Below are 21,299 nucleotides of genomic sequence, written 5' to 3' on the forward strand. Positions count from 1 at the left end.
TACTGTAGAGACAGACAACATTACATATTACTGTAGAGACAGACAACAACATTACATATTACTGTAGAGACAGACAACAACATTACATATTACTGTAGAGACAGACAGCATTACATATTACTGTAGAGACAGACAACAACATTACATAATACTGTAGAGACAGACAACATTACAAATTACTGTAGAGACAGACAACAACATTACATATTACTGTAGAGACAGACAACATTACATATTACTGTAGAGACAGACACAACAACATTACATATTACTGTAGAGACAGACACAACAACATTACATACTACTGTAGAGACAGACACCATTACATATTACTGTAGAGACAGACACAACAACATTACATATTACTGTAGAGACAGACAACATTACATATTACTGTAGAGACAGACAACATTACATAATACTGTAGAGACAGACACAACAACATTACATATTACTGTAGAGACAGACAACATTACATATTACTGTAGAGACAGACAACATTACACATTACTGTAGAGACAGACAACATTACATACTACTGTAGAGACAAACAACATTACATATTACTGTAGAGACAGACAACAACATTACATATTACTGTAGAGACAGACAACATTACATATTACTGTAGAGACAGACACAACAACATTACATATTACTGTAGAGACAGACACAACAACATTACATACTACTGTAGAGACAGACACCATTACATATTACTGTAGAGACAGACACAACAACATTACATATTACTGTAGAGACAGACAACATTACACATTACTGTAGAGACAGACAACATTACATATTAGTGTAGAGACAGACACAACAACATTACAATACTACTGTAGAGACAGACAACATTACATATTACTGTAGAGACAGACAACATTACATATTACTGTAGAGACAGACAACATTACATATTACTGTAGAGACAGACACAACAACATTACATATTACTGTAGAGACAGACAACATTACATATTACTGTAGAGACAGACACAACAACATTACATATTACTGTAGAGACAGACACAACAACATTACATATTACTGTAGAGATAGACACAACAACATTACATATTACTGTAGAGATAGACACAACAACATTACATATTACTGTAGAGACAGACAACATTACAAACTACTGTAGAGACAGACACAACAACATTACATATTACTGTAGAGACAGACACAACAACATTACATACTACTGTAGAGACAGACACCAACATTACATATTACTGTAGAGACAGACAACATTACATATTACTGTAGAGACAGACAACAACATTACATATTACTGTAGAGACAGACAACATTACATATTACTGTAGAGACAGACAACAACATTACATATTACTGTAGAGACAGACACAACAACATTACATAATACTGTAGAGACAGACAACATTACATATTACTGTAGAGACAAGACAACAACAACATTACATATTACTGTAGAGACAGACAACATTACATATTACTGTAGAGACAGACAACATTACATATTACTGTAGAGACAGACAACATTACATATTACTGTAGAGACAGACAACATTACATATTACTGTAGAGACAGACAACATTACATATTACTGTAGAGACAGACACCATTACATATTACTGTAGAGACAGACAACATTACATATTACTGTAGAGACAGACAACATTACATATTACTGTAGAGACAGACACCATTACATATTACTGTAGAGACAGACAACATTACATACTACTGTAGAGACAGACAACATTACATATTACTGTAGAGACAGACACCATTACATATTACTGTAGAGACAGACAACATTACATACTACTGTAGAGACAAGACACCATTACATATTACTGTAGAGACAGACAACATTACATATTACTGTAGAGACAGACAACAACATTACATATTACTGTAGAGACAGACACAACAACATTACATAATACTGTAGAGACAGACAACATTACATATTACTGTAGAGACAAGACAACAACAACATTACATATTACTGTAGAGACAGACAACATTACATATTACTGTAGAGACAGACAACATTACATATTACTGTAGAGACAGACAACATTACATATTACTGTAGAGACAGACAACATTACATATTACTGTAGAGACAGACAACATTACATATTACTGTAGAGACAGACACCATTACATATTACTGTAGAGACAGACAACATTACATATTACTGTAGAGACAGACAACATTACATATTACTGTAGAGACAGACACCATTACATATTACTGTAGAGACAGACAACATTACATACTACTGTAGAGACAGACAACATTACATATTACTGTAGAGACAGACACCATTACATATTACTGTAGAGACAGACAACATTACATACTACTGTAGAGACAAGACACCATTACATATTACTGTAGAGACAGACAACATTACATATTACTGTAGAGACAGACAACATTACATATTACTGTAGAGACAGACAACATTACATATTACTGTAGAGACAGACAACATTACATATTACTGTAGAGACAGACACCATTACATATTACTGTAGAGACAGACAACATTACATACTACTGTAGAGACAGACACAACAACATTACATATTACTGTAGAGACAGACACCAACATTACATATTACTGTAGTATCCTCCCTCCTGCTCCCTAGTAGGGGTTATATAGTATCCCCCCTCCTGCTCCCTAGTAGGGGTTGTTATATAGTATCCTCCCTCCTGCTCCCTAGTAGGGGTTATATAGTATCACCCCTCCTGCTCCCTAGTAGGGGTTATATAGTATCCCCCCTCCTGCTCCCTTGTAGGGGTTGTTATACAGTATCCTCCCTCCTGCTCCCTAGTTGGGGTTGTTATAGAATCCTCCCTCCTGCTCCCTAGTAGGGGTTATATAGTATCCCCCCTCCTGCTCCCTAGTAGGGGTTATATAGTATCCCCCCTCCTGCTCCCTTGTAGGGGTTGTTATACAGTATCCTCCCTCCTGCTCCCTAGTAGGGGTTGCTATAGAATCCCCCCTCCTGCTCCCTAGTAGGGGTTGTTATATAGTATCCTCCCTCCTGCTCCCTAGTAGGGGTTGTTATATAGTATTCTCCCTCCTGCTCCCTTGTAGGGGTTGTTATATAGTATCCTCCCTCCTGCTCCCTAGTAGGGGTTGTTATAGAATCCTCCCTCCTGCTCCCTAGTAGGGGTTATATAGTATCCTCCCTCCTGCTCCCTTGTAGGGGTTGTTATATAGTATCCTCCCTCCTGCTCCCTAGTAGGGGTTGTTATAGAATCCTCCCTCCTGCTCCCTAGTAGGGGTTATATAGAATCCCCCCTCCTGCTCCCTAGTAGGGGTTGTTATATAGTATCCTCCCTCCTGCTCCCTAGTAGGGGTTGTTATAGTATCCTCCCTCCTGCTCCCTAGTAGGGGTTGTTATATAGTATCCTCCCTCCTGCTCCCTAGTAGGGGTTATATAGAATCCTCCCTCCTGCTCCCTTGTAGGGGTTGTTATATAGTATCCTCCCTCCTGCTCCCTTGTAGGGGTTGTTATATAGTATCCTCCCTCCTGCTCCCTAGTAGGGGTTGTTATAGAATCCTCCCTCCTGCTCCCTAGTAGGGGTTGTTATATAGTATCCTCCCTCCTGCTCCCAAGTAGGGTTTGTTATAGAATCCTCCCTCCTGCTCCCCCCCTCCTGCTCCCTAGTAGGGTTATATAGTATCCCCCCTCCTGCTCCCTTGTAGGGGTTGTTATATAGTATCCTCCCTCCTGCTCCCTAGTAGGGGTTGTTATATAGTATCCTCCCTCCTGCTCCCTAGTAGGGGTTGTTATATAGTATCCCCCCTCCTGCTCCCTAGTAGGGGTTGTTATATAGTATCCCCCCTCCTGCTCCCTAGTAGGGGTTGTTATATAGTATCCTCCCTCCTGCTCCCTAGTAGGGGTTGTTATAGAATCCTCCCTCCTGCTCCCTAGTAGGGGTTATATAGAATCCCCCCTCCTGCTCCCTAGTAGGGGTTGTTATATAGTATCCTCCCTCCTGCTCCCTAGTAGGGGTTGTTATAGTATCCTCCCTCCTGCTCCCTAGTAGGGGTTGTTATATAGTATCCTCCCTCCTGCTCCCTAGTAGGGGTTATATAGAATCCTCCCTCCTGCTCCCTTGTAGGGGTTGTTATATAGTATCCTCCCTCCTGCTCCCTTGTAGGGGTTGTTATATAGTATCCTCCCTCCTGCTCCCTAGTAGGGGTTGTTATAGAATCCTCCCTCTTGCTCCCTTGTAGGGGTTGTTATATAGTATCCTCCCTCCTGCTCCCAAGTAGGGTTTGTTATAGAATCCTCCCTCCTGCTCCCCCCCTCCTGCTCCCTAGTAGGGTTATATAGTATCCCCCCTCCTGCTCCCTTGTAGGGGTTGTTATATAGTATCCTCCCTCCTGCTCCCTAGTAGGGGTTGTTATATAGTATCCTCCCTCCTGCTCCCTAGTAGGGGTTGTTATAGAATCCCCCCTCCTGCTCCCCCCCTCCTGCTCCCGAGATAGATGAGCCTAAATCAATACTCTACTACTTAGACTCCACACTACAGCTCTTCTGGTGCTCTCTCCCTGTCTGTGTGTGTGTGGCGAGACACTCAGACTACAGACTACATAGCCTGCCTGCCCTATACTGTCTGTTTGTGGGGAGAGATAGTGAGTTCTCTGTCTGTCTGTCTGTCTGTCTGTCTGTCTGTCTGTCTGTCTGTCTGTCTGTCTGTCTGTCTGTCTGTCTGTCTGTCTGTCTGTCTGTCTGTCTGTCTGTGTGGGGAGAGATAGTGAGTTCTGTAAACACACAGAGATATTCGAGTGGAGCTCCAAACACTGTCAAATGACAAAACAAGAACTATTGCAACAACGTAACCCTCTCTCAGTTTTTCCCCAACACCACCCCTAGTTCATTAAAATAAAAAGGAACAATACAATGAAACACCAAAGGAATCACACACACAGCAGTGCAATAAGCACAGCATGTACCCTTTCAGATCAGAGGTAGAGAGGCCCCCTCTCCTCTTTGATCCCTCCTTCCTATCTCCTCCCTCACTCCTTCTCCTTCCCCTTCTCCACTCCATCCCACCCTTCTTCCTCATCCTCTCCTTCCCTCCCTCCCTCTACCCTTCCCACCCATCTCCTTCCCTTCCTCTCTCTCTCTCTCTCTCTCTCTCTCTCCTCCTCTCCTTCCCTCCCCCTCCCTCCCGCCCATCTCCTTCCCGTTCTCTCTCTCGCTCCTCCTCTCCTTCCAGCTACCCTCCCACCCATCTCCCTCCCACCCCCATCCTTCCCACCCTTTTCCCTCCCTCCCCCTCCCACCATCCCCCTCCCACCATCTCCCTCCCTTCTACCCTTCCCACCCATATCCCTCCCTTCTACCCTTCCCACCCATCTCCCTCCCTTCTACCCTTCCCCACCCATCTCCTTCCCTCCCTCTCTCTCTCCTCCCCTCCCACCCATCTCCTTCCTTCCCTCCCTCCCATCTCCTTCCCGTTCTCACTCTCTCTCCTCCTCTCTTTCCAGCTACCCTCCCACCCCATCCCTCCAACCCTTTTCCCTCCCTCCCTCTCCCACCATCTCCCTCCCCTCTACCCTTCCCACCCATCTCCCTCCCTTCTACCCATCAACCTCCCTCTCCCTCCTCCTCTCCTTCCCTCACCCTCTTCCTCCTCTCCTTCCCCCTCCCTCTCCCTCCCACCTCTCTCCTTCCCCTCTACCCTTTCCCCCCCATCTCCTTCCCTCCCTCCTCCTCTCCTTCCCTCTACCCTCCCATCCATCTGCCTCCTTCCCTCTCCCTCCTCCTCCTCTCCCTCCCTCTAACCTCCCCACCCCTCTCTCTCCTCCTCTCTGTACGCATCCCATATGTAGCACACTACTTTTAGACCAGTGCCCTATATAGTGAATAGGGTGCCATTAGGGACTCTGCAGGGCCTGGGCTATTTTTAAAAGGCCATGTAATTTAGCCACAATACCAGACGCTGCTGAGCGCAGTGGCTGAGTGCTCCACAGACAGATCTCTCTGACAGAGAGGCAGGGGAGGAAGGGAGAGGAGGAGGAAGAGGATCAGGAGGGGAGACAAGGAGAGAAGGGGGGAGTGAGTGAGATGATGGGAGAATACAAAAAGTTGAAAGTAGAAAACGAGAGCGCGAGACAGCGAGAAAGAGAGCGAGCGAGAGAGGGTGAGAGCAAGAAAGAGCGAGCGCGAGAGAGAAAGAGAGCGAGCGAGAGAGGGTGAGAGCGAGAAAGAGCGAGCGCGAGAGAGAGAGAGAGAGAAAGAGAGTGAGCGAGAGAGGGTGAGAGCGAGAAAGAGCGAGCGCGAGAGAGAGAGAAAGAGAGCGAGCGAGAGAGGGTGAGAGCGAGAAAGAGCGAGCGCGAGAGAGAGAGAGAGAAAGAGAGCGAGCGAGAGAGGGTGAGAGCGAGAAAGAGCGAGCGCGAGAGAGAGAGAGAGAGAGAAAGAGAGTGAGCGACTACTGAAGATAGGCTTCTAAATAAACAGCACCTCTAAGCAATCAGTCCTGAGAGAAACTGGTGTTTATGTGTCATTATACAACTGGTGGAGCTAATCCTGAATGCTGATTGGTTAAAACCACATTCCAGCCGGTGTCTATTCCACAAGTTAGCGCGCGGCTAAATCTATGACATTAAAATGCCTATTTACTCTGTTCCATTTGACTGCGCAATCCACTGTCTCATCAGCCCAGCCAGGCAATTTATAAACTTGATCGCTACTATAAAAAGCATCTAGACATTATCTCACATCGTTTAGACTAACATTTGGTTTTCAACAGCGGAGATTTGTATAAACCTTGCTGTCCGTCTCGCCGACATTTGCAACATTGTTTCAATATTCAAATTCGATCTCCAACTGTCCCATAGCAATGAGCGTGTTGGGAGTCGGGATGAGGCAGACAGAGACACACAGACAGGCAGGCAGCGTTTCTCAGCCAGTCGAAATCATGAATCATCTGGCGTAATTTTTATGGATATATATAAAAAAAAAAAAGGTCAAACGAAGTCTTTCCATCTTCAGTTTGAAGTGATTTTGTTAGCTGTGTTGTTAGCTGTGTTGTTGGCTAGCTCCTCTGAACAACAGTGTCCTGACGAGAGAGCACATTCTCTATGCCAGGTGAAATCGCGCCTCATTAGCTCATTGTTATGGATGTATCCAAATGAATGTCACTAGAAAACAATTCAAACTAATGCAAATGCAGCTACTTTGCTGTTATTCTGGCTGCACTGTTTGACCTGACTGTAAGTTAGCCGTAGTTGACTAGCTAGCAAGCAAGAAATAAGAACGTTGCCAGCCAGTATGGCAATGGAACATTTAGATCGAATGACTTATTCGTATCCATAGATCCAGAACAAAAAGACTGAATAACTAGGACGCGTTTCTGGCAACCGAACCGATAGAATGAATGACCAGCCAGCTTGGGTAGCAACCCTAGATTTGTGTTGTGGAAGGATGAAATAGTATGAATAAATTTATCAAACTAACATTTTCAATGAAAATATGTCAATCATTATTTTAATATGCTGGTAACCCGTTGTATAAAAGTGATAGTGCCCTTGAAGCCGGTGTTTGGAGGATATATTGGCACTGTTTGCCGGCCCGAGATAAACAACATCCAATATATCCCCCCAAACACCGACTTCCTGCTTCTCGGGCATTATCACTTAAGACGACCAGCCAGACAGCCTCGACGACCAGACAGACAGCCCCGACGACCAGCCAGACAGCCCCGACGACCAGCCAGACAGCCCCGACGACCAGCCAGACAGCCCCGACGACCAGACAGACAGCCCCGACGACCAGCCAGACAGCCCCGACGACCAGACAGACAGCCCCGACGACCAGACAGACAGCCCCGACGACCAGCCAGACTGGCGACCAGCCAGACAGCCCTGACGACCAAACAGACAGCCCTGACGACCAAACAGACAGCCCTGACGACCAAACAGACAGCCCTGACGACCAAACAGACAGCCCTGACGACCAAACAGACAGCCCTGACGACCAGACAGACAGCCCTGACGACCAGACAGACAGCCCTGACAACCAGACAGTACAGAGTCAATGTGGAGGCTATATACAGGGTGTACTGGTACAGAGTCAATGTGGAGGCTATATACAGGGGTTACCGGTACAGAGTCAATGTGGAGGCTATATACAGGGTGTACTGGTACAGAGTCAATGTGGAGGCTATATACAGGGGTTACCGGTACAGAGTCAATGTGGAGGCTATATACAGGGTGTACTGGTACAGAGTCAATATACAGGGGTACCAGTACAGAGTCAATGTGGAGGTTATATACAGGGGTACCGGTACAGAGTCAATGTGGAGGTAATATACAGGGGGTATCGGTACAGAGTCAATGTGGAGACTATATACAGGGGGTACCGATACAGAGTCAATGTGGAGACTATATACAGGGGGTACCAGTACATAGTCAATGTGGAGGCTATATACAGGGTATTACGGTACAGAGTCAATGTGGAGGCTATATACAGTGGGTACCAGTACAGAGTCAATGTGGAGGCTATATACAGGGGGTACCGGTACAGAGTCAATGTGGAGGCTATATACAGGGTATCACGGTACAGAGTCAATGTGGAGCCTATATACAGGGGGGTACCGGTACAGAGTCAATGTGGAGGCTATATACAGGGTGTACCGGTACAGAGTCAATGTGGAGACTATATACAGGGGGTACCGGTACAGAGTCAATGTGGAGACTATATACAGGGTATTACGGTACAGAGTCAATGTGGAGGCAATATACAGGGGGGTACCGGTACAGAGTCAATGTGGAGGCTATATACAGGGGGTACCGGTACAGAGTCAATGTGGAGGCTATATACAGGGGGTACCGGTACAGAGTCAATGTGGAGGCTATATACAGGGGGTACCGGTACAGAGTCAATGTGGAGGCTATATACAGGGTATTACGGTACAGAGTCAATGTGGAGGCTATATACAGGGGGTACCAGTACAGAGTCAATGTGGAGGCTATATACAGGGTATTACGGTACAGAGTCAATGTGGAGGCTATATACAGGGGGTACCAGTACAGAGTCAATGTGCGGGGGTACCGGTTAATTGATGTAATATGTACATGTAGGTAGAGTTATTAAAGTGACTATGCATAGATGATAACAACAGAGAGTAGCAGTGGTTTAAAAGAGGGGGGTGGGGGCAATGCAAATAGTCTGGAGGGGTTGCCATTTGACTAGATGTTTTGGAGTCTTATGGCTTGGGGGTAGAAGCTGTCTAGAAGCATCTTGGACTTAGACTTGGTGCTCCGGTACTGTTTGCCGTGCGGTAGCAGAGAGTACAGTCTATGTCTAGGGTGGCTGGAGTCTTTGCCAATTTTTAGGGCCTTCCTCTGACACCGCCTGGTATAGAGGTCCTGGATGGCAGGAAGCTTGGCCCAGTGATGTACTGGTCCGTACGCACTATCCTCTGTAGCACCTTGCGGTCAGAGGCCAAGCAGTTGTCATACCAGGCAGTGATGCAACCCGTCAGGATGCTCTCGATGGTGCAGCTGTAAAACCTTTTGAGATTCTGAGGACCCATGCCAAATCGTGCCCTCTTCATGACTGTCTTTTGTCGTGCCCTCTTCATGACTGTCTTAGTGTGTTTGGACCATGCCTACCACTGTTTTGCCATCGGCAGGGGCCCCGAAATTAACACCCGTCATGCGCCAAATTGCGAGTTGTTTAAATGTTTGTACCAAAATAGTAATGTAATAAAATATCTGGCATGATGGCTCGGAGGAAACGACTCATGTTTGCTAGCCACAGACCGTCTCTAGTGTTCCTAGCTTTGCGGCACTGTTTACCGTACGGGACATCGTCTACTCCTCATCGCTCACTTGCCATGGGTCTGCTGCTAGCTACCGTTCCTTAAAATAGCTGTTATGTGGCGACATTTACCCGGAATAAGCCGACTTTGGAAACGAAAACCCCACCGACGAAAAGGAGGTCGTAAAAAAAAAATATATGTTTTGTGAGAAATGGAGGTTTGGAGATAAAGGAGTTTCAAGAGGCTGGCTACAGTATGATGCTGAGGCTGTGGTGATGAGTAGTTCTGTGTGTCGCCAGTATGCTAAAGATAAAAACCCAGAAACAACTCATTTGTCATCGGAAATAAAACAATGAAGCTGGAGAACATTCGTGACCATGAACACAGCAAGTGCGTGTCTTTGTGTCCCGGGCTCAATCGGAGCCTCTCCTCTTGACACCCTCTGCGACGGCGCTAACAGCAACGTCAGAGCAGACCAGCACGGAGATGATGATGATACTATTTAGGACTGTACATGTCATTGGCAAGAAGGCGAGACCACTTTCTGACTTGGAGTGGAAGTGTGAGTAAGTGAAAATGTTGGTTAGTCTTGTAGCTAGACGAGTACTTTTGTCGCTAGTTTTTTCAAGTCTATTGAGCAGACGTGGTCCAGTATTGGAGGTTACTTCTCATCTCTTGATAAGTTTCAGTTTACCTCAAAAATACTGTATACATACCATAAAATGATTGGCCTACTGATGCTGACATGGATCTCCATGCTTTCCTATGGTTCTGGAACATTCTGTTTTTAATGTTTGTCTCCAGATTCTGTTTACATTTTTAAAAAGCATTGTGACATCACCAGCCTTATAGTGTTGATCCTTAACTAAACAAAAAGGTAGAAGGCTAATTTAGCACAATCAACTGACAGCTATATTGGATAAACATGATTGTATATTAAATTATTATTGAATTAATTTTAAAATGTTTGATTTTTTTTTTGCAGTTTGGCTGAGAGAGAGAGAAAAAAAGAAAAAGGAATCGCTGTGGGCTCAACATATAGAAATGAGAAGCAGGCCGAAGAGTTTATGCACCATATTTCAGAGGTGGAGAGAAACGACATCAGAGATAATCTGAAAAGCACCACATCTCTCCATCATGACAGATGGCAGATGGCTCCACAGACAGTTCAGTGAAAGAGGAGTTAGTTAGTTTGTGTCACATTCTGTCACAAGGGGCAAGATCGGAGTCGAAGTTTACTGGCATCAAGTCAGTTGAGAAGGCAGACGTGGCACACATAACCAACACCATCAGTGCCATCGTGGAGGGAGTGTTTTAATGAGTGGGGGAGCAAGTTGGTCGCTCTGGGAACAGATGGAGCTGCTGTGATGACTGTAGCCAAGAATGGTGTGGTCAGCCGGCTGAAGGGAAACAGGGCCCGACATCATCGACATCCACTGTATGGCACACCGCCTTGAACTGACCTTTTCTGAGGCCACCTGGTCCATGTTTCAGGAAGTAGAAGACCTCCTCAGTGGGCTCTACACCTTCTACGACACCAGTCCTCTGAACAGGGCAAACCTGGTGAACAGCTTCCAGACTCTTGGGCTCACACCACTAGTGCCCACCAGAATTTGGCAGGTCCCAATGGGTAGGACATCTATTGCGTACACTGGACCCCTTCCTGCGAGGTTACCAGGGGCTTGTCCAGCACCTGGAACAGGTAGTGGCTCTAGATTACTATGCTAAGTACTCCAAAAGTCATCATCAATATGTAACGTCCAGTAAACAACAACAAACACGGTTACAAATCGCTTATCAATGCTCCTTTGCACTGATAAAATGTGTCATATCTAATATATATATATATATATTTTTTTGGACAACAATTAATTGTCTATTTGTATATCTTTGTTCTTTATGTATTTCAGATTCAATCTGCTGATGGCCAAAATGTCCCAGGTGTCCAGCAGGCCAAGGCCAGGAAATACTACAGTACTACGAGGGAGGCTGTTGTCATCGGCTTCTGTGGCTTCCTGCATGACACACTAACACACCTGAGCAACCTGTCCGCCTGTCTGCAGAGGTCCACCATCACCATAGCAACCTATACGCCTGTCTGCAGAGGGCCACCATCACCATAGCAACCTGTCCGCCTGTCTGCAGGGGGCCACCATCACCATAGCAACCTGTCCGCCTGTCTGCAGAGGGCCACCATCACCATAGCAACCTGTCCGCCTGTCTGCAGAGGTCCACCATCACCATAGCAACCTGTCCGCCTGTCTGCAGAGGTACACCATCACCTTAGCAACCCATCCACAGAGGGCCACCATCACCATAGCAACCTGTCCGCATGTCTGCAGAGGTCCACCATCACCATAGCAACCTATACGCCTGTCTGCAGAGGCCCACCATCACCATAGCAACCTATACGCCTGTCTGCAGAGGGCCACCATCACCATAGCAACCTGTCCGCCTGTCTGCAGAGGGCCACCATCACCATAGCAACCTGTCCGCCTGTCTGCAGAGGGCCACCGTCACCATAGCAACCTGTCCGCCTGTCTGCAGAAGTACACCATCACCTTAGCAACCCATCCACAGAGGGCCACCATCACCATAGCAAAACGTCCGCATGTCTGCAGAGGTCCACCATCACCATAGCAGCCCGTCCGCCTGTCTGCAGAGGGCCAACATCACCATAGCAACCTGCCTGCAGAGGTCAAACATCACCATAGCAACCTGTCCGCAGAGGTCCACCATCACCATAGCAACCTGTCCGCAGAAGCCCGCAGCTCCTTGTTCTCAACACAGGCAGTACTTAAGAAGTACAAAACCAGGTACGTTTTTTTTAAGCTGCAATAAGAAATAGTTACCTTAATAAGAGAATTAAGAGAAAGTATTACGTCAATAAGAGAAGGGGAGAGAGTGAGAGCATGTTGGAAAGGAAAGTTCTGAACGGATGGTTAAAAACGGGCCTTTTTTTAATCATCAGAGAAGGGCCCGTGATGAAGGCCACAATGGCCAACAGATATGCGGGAGTTTCGCTGACCAGAGATGACAGGACAAAATGCTTGACAGGCTAGTTGAGAGTGTGACTGACAGGTTTTAGTACCATGAAAAAGGTGCAAACCGATTGGCGGTCCAACCTAAAGTCTGATACACTGTCAGATCTCCTTATGGTCCAGCTGTCCTCTCCACAGAGATCAGGGAGTATGATCTGATAAAAGCTGGGATGCTGTGGCACCAGGACTCTGTCTGGAGCAGGAGGCGACTTCAAGGACCGTGCAAAGAAGGCGATTGCGGTAGAGAGTGACGAGCCTGATGAGGAGGTACTTTTGTGTTTGATCCTTAAAGTACATTTAATATGAAATACTTCAGTAGAATTTCGAGTTCAAGACTTCTTCAGTTGTATTCAGGCTGGGAAACTTAATCTAGCCACAGCCAAAATTAAGCATCTGATAAGTCTCTATTTGACCTGTATTATATCAACGTATTTGTACTCAGGTTTGTAGACCTGCTTCCCCTGTTTCCCCTTTGTATCAGGTGAGCACCAGTTCTATGTCCACTGCACTTCTCATAATCTTACCATTGTTGTTGCCCTGTTTTGACTTCTATTGTACTCTTGTATCTGATATGCTCGGTTAATTTCATTGTGTGCCCACTGTTTGCCATTTTTGCACTCTGTACAGCACTTTCGGGTCAACTACAGTTGTTTTTAAATGTGCTCTAACAAATACACTTGATTTGATTTAACCGTTGATCCTTATATATTAAAATAATTATTTTTCAAATGCTGCTTTAAGTTTGTATTCATCATAATATCTTATTATATCAATGAAATGTACTTTCGGACACTGAACATCGACAAACTTAATGATGGTGTTGTGCCTGGCTGTGCAGTCATGAACGGGGAGTACAGGAGGGGACTGAGAACGCACCCCTGAGGGGCTCCAGTGTTGAGGATTTTTTATTTTATCTTTATTTAACTTGGCAGGTCAGTTCAGCACAAATTCAATATTTTCAACGAGTGGGTTACCTGCCTTGTTCAGGGGCAGAACGACAGATTTTTACCTTGTCAGCTCGTGGATTCGATCTTGCAACCTTTCGGTTACAAGTCCAACGCTAGGCTACCTGCCGCCCCAGGCGGATGTTTTGTTACCTACCCTTACCACCTGGGGGGCGGCCCGTCAGGAAGTCCAGGATCCAGTTGCAGAGTGAGGTGTTTAGTCCCAGGATCCTTAACTTAGTGACGAGCTTTGAGAGCACAATGGTGTTGAACGCTGAGCTGTCGTCAATGAAAAGCACTCTCACATAGGTGTTCCTTTTGTCCAGGTGGGAAAGGGCAGTGTGGAGTGCAGTGGAGATTGCGTCATCTGTGGATCTGTTATGCAAATTGGAGTGGGTCTAGGGTTTCTGGGATAATGGTGTTGATGTGAGCCATGACCAGCATTTCAAAGCACTTCATGGCTACAGACGTGAGTGCTACGGGTCGGGAGTAATTTGGACAGGTTACCTTAGTTTTCTTCGGCTATGGTGGTCTTTTATTTTTTTTTTTTTTTTCACCTTTATTTAACCAGTTAGGCCAGTTGAGAACAAGTTCTCATTTACAACTGCGACCTGGCCACGATAAAGCACTGCAGTTCGACACAAACAACAACACATGGAATAAACAAACATACAGTCAATAATAATACAGTAGAAAAAATAAAAATCTATATACAGTGAGTGCAAATGAGGTGAGATAAGGGAGGTAAGGCAATAAATAGGCAACGGTGGCGAAGTAATTTACAATATAGCAATTAAACACTGGAATGGTAGAATGTGCAGAAGATGAATGTGCAAGTAGAGATACTGGGGTGCAAAGGAGCAAGATAAATAAATAAATACAGTATGGGGATGAGGTAGGTAGATAGATGGGCTGTTTACAGATGGGCTGTTTACAGGTGCAGTGATCTGTGAGCTGCTCTGACAGCTGGTGCTTAAAGCCAGTGAGGGAAATATGAGTCTCCAGCTTCAGAGAATTATGGTCAGATTTGCCAAATGGAGGGCGAGGGAGAGCTTTGTACACATCTGTGTGCGGAGTAAAGGTGGTATAGAGTTTTTTTTTCCATCTGGTTGCACATTTAACATGCTGGTAGAAATTTGGTAAAACGGATTTAAGTTTCCCTGCATTAAAGTCCCCGGCCACTAGGAGCGCCACCTCTGGGTGAGCAGTTTCCTGTTTGCTTATGGTGGAATACAGCTCATTGAGTGCTGTCTTAGTGCCAGCCTCTGACTGTGGTGGTATGTAGACAGCTACGAAAAATACAGATGAAAACTTTCTAGGTTGATAGTGTGGTCTACAGCTTATCATGAGATATTCTACCTTAGGCAAAACCTCCAGACTTCCTTAGATATCGTGCACCAGCTGTTATTTACAAAAATATATAGTCCGCTTCCACTTGTCTTACCAGACGCCGCTGTTCTATCCTGCCGATACAGAGTATAACCAGCCAGCTGTATGTTGATATTGTCGTTGTTCAGCCACGACTCCGTGAAGCATCAGATGTTACAGTTTTGAATGTCCCGTTGATAGTTTAATCTTCCGCGTAGGTCATCGATTTTATTTTCCAAAGATTGCACGTTTGTTAGCAGAACGGAAGGAAGTGGGGGTTTATTAGATCACCTACGAATTCTCAAAGGCAACCTGCGCTCTTGCCCCTTTTTCGCTACCTTCTCTTCACGCAAATGACGGGGATGTGGGCCTGTTCCCGAGAAAGAAGTATATAATTCACGTTGGGCTCGTTAAAAGGAAAAACAAGGATTCTGTCAGTCCGTGGTGAGTAATCACAGTCCTGATGTCCAGAAGTTGTTTTCGGTCATAAGAGACGGTAGCGGCAACATTATGTACAAAATAAGTTAAAAAAATAAGTTACAAACAACAACAAAAAAACGAAAAAAACAAACAAACAATTGGTTGGGAATACGTAAAACGTCAGCCTTGTTCTCCAGCGGCATCTTGGAAAAAGTGATGAATTACAACCCAGATCTGTGTGTGCAAGTGCGGTGAAACTTAATTCTTACCTGGAAGTATAGTCCTACAGTTGGCCGGGCCATCAGGCTGCTGAAGTGCTCGCGGAACTGCCTGGACAGGATGTCCTGAGACAGGGTCTCGTATGGGTCAAACGCCTGCTCCTGGAGTTGAAAGAGACAGTTAACGGAAGAGTTAAAAAAGCTGACTACTATGTCTTACTGGGCGGGGGGGGGGGGGTAGTACATAGAGGCACTACAATCAACTGAAGGCCTTCTAGCAGACATGTGCAAGACAGCTTGGTAAAAACATGCTGTTTTTTACATGAAGACTTCATAGGGCAGAGGGCTTTGGGATCAGTTATGACAGAATAGAGGTAGAGGGATCAGTTATGACGGAATAGGGGTAGAGGGATCAGTTATGACAGAATAGAGGTAGAGGGATCAGTTATGACAGAATAGAGGTAGAGGGATCAGTTGTGACAGAATAGAGGGATCAGTTATGACAGAATAGAGGTAATGGGATCAGTTGTGACAGAATAGAGGGATCAGTTATGACAGAATAGAGGTAATGGGATCAGTTATGACAGAATAGAGGTATCAGTTGTGACAGAATAGAGGTAGAGGGATCAGTTATGACAGAATAGAGGTAGAGGGATCAGTTATGACAGAATAGAGGTAGAGGGATCAGTTATGACAGAATAGAGGTAGAGGGATCAGTTATGACAGAAAAGAGGTAGAGGGATCAGATGTGACAGAATAGAGGTAGAGGGATCAGTTGTGACAGAATAGAGGTAATGGGATCAGTTGTGACAGAATAGAGGTAGAGGGATCAGTTGTGACAGAATAGAGGTAATGGGATCAGTTGTGACAGAATAGAGGTAGAGGGATCAGTTGTGACAGAATAGAGGTAGAGGGATCAGTTGTGACAGAATAGAGGTAGAGGGATCAGTTATGACAGAATAGAGGTAGAGGGATCAGTTATGACAGAATAGAGGTAGAGGGATCAGTTATGACAGAATAGAGGTAGAGGGATCAGTTATGACAGAATAGAGGTAGAGGGATCAGTTATGACAGAATAGAGGTAGAGGGATCAGTTGTGACAGAATAGAGGTAATGGGATCAGTTGTGACAGAATAGAGGTAGAGGGATCAGTTATGACAGAATAGAGGTAGAGGGATCAGTTATGACAGAATAGAGGTAGAGGGATCAGTTATGTGAGAATAGAGGTAGAGGGATCAGTTATGACAGAATAGAGGTAGAGGGATCAGTTGTGACAGAATAGAGGTAGAGGGATCAGTTGTGACAGAATAGAGGTAGAGGGATCAGTTATGACAGAATAGAGGTAACGGGATCAGTTATGACAAAATAGAGGTAACGGGATCAGTTATGACAGAATAGAGGTAGAGGGATCAGTTATGGCAGAATAGAGGGATCAGTTATGACAGAATAGAGGGATCAGTTATGACAGAAAAGAGGTAGAGGGATCAGTTATGACAGAATAGAGGTAGAGGGATCAGTTATGACAGAATAGAGGTAACGGGATCAGTTATGACAGAATAGGGGTAAGGGATCAGTTATGTCAGAATAGAGGTAGAGGGATCAGTTATGACAAAATAGAGGTAGAGGGATCAGTTATGACAGAATAGAGGTAGAGGGATCAGTTATGACAGAATAGAGGTAGAGGGATCAGTTATGACAGAATAGAGGTAGAGGGATCAGTTGTGACAGAATAGAGGTAGAGGGATCAGTTGTGACAGAATAGAGGTAGAGGGATCAGTTGTGACAGAATAGAGGTACAGGGATCAGTTATGACAGAATAGAGGGATCAGTTATGTCAGAATAGAGGTAGAGGGATCAGATATGACAGAATAGAGGGATCAGTTATGACAGAATAGAGGTAACGTGATCAGTTATGAGAGACTAGAGGTAGAGGGATCAGTTATGACAGAATAGAGGTAAAGGGATCAGTTATGACAGAATAGAGGGATCAGTTATGACAGAATAGAGGGATCAGTTGTGACAGAATAGAGGTAGAGGGATCAGTTGTGACAGAATAGAGGTAGAGAGATCAGTTATGACAGAATAGAGGTAAAGGGATCAGTTATGACAGAATAGAGGGATCAGTTATGACAGAATAGAGGTAGAGGGATCAGTTATGACAGAATAGAGGTAGAGGGATCAGTTATGACAGAATAGAGGTAGAGGGATCAGTTATGACAGAATAGAGGGATCAGTTATGACAGAATAGAGGGATCAGTTATGACAGAATAGAGGGATCAGTTGTGACAGAATAGAGGGAGAGGGATCAGTTGTGACAGAATAGAGGTAGAGGGATCAGTTATGACAGAATAGAGGTAGAGGGATCAGTTATGACAGAATAGAGGTAGAGGGATCAGTTATGACAGAATAGAGGTAGAGGGATCAGTTATGACAGAATAGAGGTAGAGGGATCAGTTATGACAGAATAGAGGTAGAGGGATCAGTTATGACAGAATAGAGGTAGAGGGATCAGTTATGACAGAATAGAGGTAGAGGGATCAGTTATGACAGAATAGAGGTAGAGGGATCAGTTATGACAGAATAGAGGTAGAGGGATCAGTTATGACAGAATAGAGGTAGAGGGATCAGTTATGACAGAATAGAGGTAGAGGGCTCAGTTATGACAGAATAGAGGTAGAGGGATCAGTTATGACAGAATAGAGGTAGAGGGATCAGTTATGACAGAATAGAGGTAATGGGATCAGTTATGACAGAATAGAGGGATCAGTTATGACAGAATAGAGGGATCAGTTATGACAGAATAGAGGTAATGGGATCAGTTATGACAGCATAGAGGTAGAGGGATCAGTTATGACAGAATAGAGGTAGAGGGATCAGTTATGACAGAATAGAGGTAGAGGGATCAGTTATGACAGAATAGAGGTAGAGGGATCAGTTATGACAGAATAGAGGTAGAGGGATCAGTTATGACAGAATAGAGGTAGAGGGATCAGTTATGACAGAATAGAGGTAGAGGGATCAGTTATGACAGAATAGAGGTAGAGGGATCAGTTATGACAGAATAGAGGTAGAGGGATCAGTTATGACAGAATAGAGGTAATGGGATCAGTTATGACAGAATAGAGGGATCAGTTATGACAGAATAGAGGGATCAGTTATGACAGAATAGAGGTAATGGGATCAGTTATGACAGCATAGAGGTAGAGGGATCAGTTATGACAGAATAGAGGTAAAGGGATCAGTTATGACAGAATAGAGGGATCAGTTATGACAGAATAGAGGGATCAGTTGTGACAGAATAGAGGGAGAGGGATCAGTTGTGACAGAATAGAGGTAGAGGGATCAGTTATGACAGAATAGAGGTAGAGGGATCAGTTATGACAGAATAGAGGTAGAGGGATCAGTTATGACAGAATAGAGGTAGAGGGATCAGTTATGACAGAATAGAGGTAGAGGGATCAGTTATGACAGAAAAGAGGTAGAGGGATCAGATGTGACAGAATAGAGGTAGAGGGATCAGTTGTGACAGAATAGAGGTAGAGGGATCAGTTATGACAGAATAGAGTTAGAGGGATCAGTTATGACAGAATAGAGGTAGAGGGATCAGTTGTGACAGAATAGAGGTAATGGGATCAGTTGTGACAGAATAGAGGTAGAGGGATCAGTTATGACAGAATAGAGGTAGAGGGATCAGTTATGACAGAATAGAGGTAGAGGGATCAGTTATGTCAGAATAGAGGTAGAGGGATCAGTTATGACAGAATAGAGGTAGAGGGATCAGTTGTGACAGAATAGAGGTAGAGGGATCAGTTGTGACAGAATAGAGGTAGAGGGATCAGTTATGACAGAATAGAGGTAACGGGATCAGTTATGACAAAATAGAGGTAACGGGATCAGTTATGACAGAATAGAGGTAGAGGGATCAGTTATGACAGAATAGAGGGATCAGTTATGACAGAATAGAGGGATCAGTTATGACAGAAAAGAGGTAGAGGGATCAGTTATGACAGAATAGAGGTAGAGGGATCAGTTATGACAGAATAGAGGTAGAGGGATCAGTTATGACAGAATAGAGGTAACGGGATCAGTTATGACAGAATAGAGGTAGAGGGATCAGTTGTGACAGAATAGAGGTAGAGGGATCAGTTATGACAGAATAGGGGTAAGGGATCAGTTATGTCAGAATAGAGGTAGAGGGATCAGTTATGACAAAATAGAGGTAGAGGGATCAGTTATGACAGAATAGAGGTAGAGGGATCAGTTATGACAGAATAGAGGTAGAGGGATCAGTTATGACAGAATAGAGGTAGAGGGATCAGTTGTGACAGAATAGAGGTAGAGGGATCAGTTGTGACAGAATAGAGGTAGAGGGATCAGTTGTGACAGAATAGAGGTACAGGGATCAGTTATGACAGAATAGAGGGATCAGTTATGTCAGAATAGAGGTAGAGGGATCAGTTATGACAGAATAGAGGGATCAGTTATGACAGAATAGAGGTAACGTGATCAGTTATGAGAGACTAGAGGTAGAGGGATCAGTTATGACAGAATAGAGGTAAAGGGATCAGTTATGACAGAATAGAGGGATCAGTTATGACAGAATAGAGGGATCAGTTGTGACAGAATAGAGGTAGAGGGATCAGTTGTGACAGAATAGAGGTAGAGAGATCAGTTATGACAGAATAGAGGTAAAGGGATCAGTTATGACAGAATAGAGGGATCAGTTATGACAGAATAGAGGTAGAGGGATCAGTTATGACAGAATAGAGGTAGAGGGATCAGTTATGACAGAATAGAGGTAGAGGGATCAGTTATGACAGAATAGAGGGATCAGTTATGACAGAATAGAGGGATCAGTTATGACAGAATAGAGGGATCAGTTGTGACAGAATAGAGGGAGAGGGATCAGTTGTGACAGAATAGAGGTAGAGGGATCAGTTATGACAGAATAGAGGTAGAGGGATCAGTTATGACAGAATAGAGGTAGAGGGATCAGTTGTGACAGAATAGAGGTAGAGGGGTCAGTTGTGACAGAATAGAGGTAATGGGATCAGTTATGACAGAATAGGGGTAATGGGATCAGTTATGACAGAATAGAGGGATCAGTTGTGACAGAATAGAGGTAGAGGGATCAGTTATGACAGAATAGAGGTAGAGGGATCAGTTATGACAAAATAGAGGTAGAGGGATCAGTTATGACAAAATAGAGGTAACGGGATCAGTTATGACAGAATAGAGGTAGAGGGATCAGTTATGACAGAATAGAGGGATCAGTTATGTCAGAATAGAGGTAGAGGGATCAGTTATGACAGAATAGAGGTAGAGGGATCAGTTGTGACAGAATAGAGGTAGAGGGATCAGTTATGACAGAATAGAGGTAGAGGGATCAGTTATGACAGAATAGAGGGATCAGTTATGACAGAATAGAGGGATCAGTTATGACAGAATAGAGGTAATGGGATCAGTTATGACAGCATAGAGGTAGAGGGATCAGTTATGACAGAATAG

At 44.6% G+C, this 21,299-nt stretch overlaps 1 pseudogene; it reads right to left on the reverse strand.

The window, feature by feature from the left end:
- The window catches only part of LOC135531819 (son of sevenless homolog 2-like), a 76,904-nt pseudogene that overhangs the window by 28,420 nt on the left and 27,185 nt on the right, over positions 1 to 21,299 (reverse strand).

This window comes from Oncorhynchus masou, unplaced genomic scaffold (assembly GCF_036934945.1).
Source record: "Oncorhynchus masou masou isolate Uvic2021 unplaced genomic scaffold, UVic_Omas_1.1 unplaced_scaffold_1662, whole genome shotgun sequence".
In the NCBI taxonomy this organism is placed as follows: domain Eukaryota; kingdom Metazoa; phylum Chordata; class Actinopteri; order Salmoniformes; family Salmonidae; genus Oncorhynchus; species Oncorhynchus masou.